The sequence below is a fragment of the Haplochromis burtoni genome, unplaced genomic scaffold (genome assembly GCF_018398535.1).
Source record: "Haplochromis burtoni strain Fernald_Lab_line unplaced genomic scaffold, NCSU_Asbu1 Contig_1059, whole genome shotgun sequence".
Lineage (NCBI taxonomy): Eukaryota > Metazoa > Chordata > Actinopteri > Cichliformes > Cichlidae > Haplochromis > Haplochromis burtoni.
Genome location: NW_024583420.1, coordinates 6,782 through 8,216, shown reverse-complemented (window position 1 = coordinate 8,216; position 1,435 = coordinate 6,782). Strand labels below are relative to the sequence as shown.

The following is a 1,435-nucleotide window of genomic DNA, read 5'->3' as shown; positions in this document are numbered from 1 at the left end:
AAAAAAAAAAAAGGTGCTGCAATTTTGGGATTTGTGTTTGTTCGTTGTTGCAAATCCATCAATTACAAACAAGTGGACACTTAAAACATCTGTTGTAGGTGAAGTTCAGAAACCCTGAGTGGACTGTTGGAGCTGCATCTGAGTTCTTTGACCTGGTATTGCAAATGTGTGAATTTTTTTCACTTTCAAATTTTGTTTTAAAATACTTTGAATTAAATCGGAAAGATGTTGGTGGTTGGTCACATGATAGTAACTTGTATTAGTTGCATATTAGCTTTCTTGAGACCAACATGTCAATTATCCATCCCTAATGTGAAGATAAAGACAGCTTAAACTGTAGACTACTGCTGACAGACGGTGAAGTGAAACATAATGTGGCTTTTATGAAGTTTTGTCACTTATGAAACGGAAAACACTCAGCAGGCTGACTCATACATGCACATCGTGCTTTTTCTTGACGTTGTGGCCAGATTTCTGGTTTACATTTAAAAATAGAAGATTTCTTCTTGCTCTGTAAAAATGCTTCCTCGTTTGTAGACCTCTGCTGACTGCTGAAGCTTAATAATTTCTAACATTAATAATAATAATACGTTTTATTTGAGGGCACCTTTCTAAAACCCAAGGTCACACACAAAGAGGAAAAGACATCACTAAAACATCCGATTAAAATAGATTGTAATAAATGAAAATATAAAAAACAGCAAAATACAACCACAAACGACGAATAATTAAAAAAAAAAGAAAAAAGATTTGACAGCAAGTAAAATCTGTATTAAACCAAGTTTGCAATTTCTGAAACCTGTAGATGTAAGTCTGTAGATGTAAGAGTATTTTTTATTCTGGGGAAACCTGGATGAGTACACTTCATCTGAGGTCTCCTACATCAAGCACTCCATGAACACCGTCGCCACCAACAAATGCATCTGGGGATCTGCCAAACTAAAAACCCGGGTTGACGAGGAGATTTGCCTGCACAGGATGACCCCAGAAAGTCATCAGCACAGTGCTCTCCTCTTCTTAGAGGAGCTCTACAGGTCTCACTGCCACAGTAAAGCCCTGTAGAGCTCCTGGAGGACGCATTTCACCCAGCACCTCACCTGTTTCAAGTGTTACCTCAGCAAGGTGGCACATGAGACAAAGGCCTGTTTATTTCACCTTCGGTGATGTCGCATTTCTAAGGAAAGTGCCAGTGCCAAAACAGCTATTTCTGCTATTGAGCCTTGTTTGGTGTCTCTTTTGTTGTGGAAAAATGTGGAAGAACCACACACAGCCACAACAGCCTGGCTGCTCCTCCTCATGCTGGTCTGGATGCCAGGTGTGGTCACACACTGACCAAGCTTGGCTTCCTGTTCTTCAGCCAGGATTTGTTGCAAGTCAGCCAGTGTGGCTTTCACCTGACTGTCCATGATTAAAACATTGAACAGTGTCATTGTCA

At 40.1% G+C, this 1,435-nt stretch overlaps 1 protein-coding gene across 1 annotated transcript in view; it reads left to right on the top strand.

Annotated features, from left to right (window-relative positions):
- Window positions 1-1,435, top strand: part of LOC121813025 (immunoglobulin superfamily member 8-like) — a 35,336-nt gene that overhangs the window by 30,058 nt on the left and 3,843 nt on the right. The gene's annotated exons all lie outside the window — the stretch shown is intronic.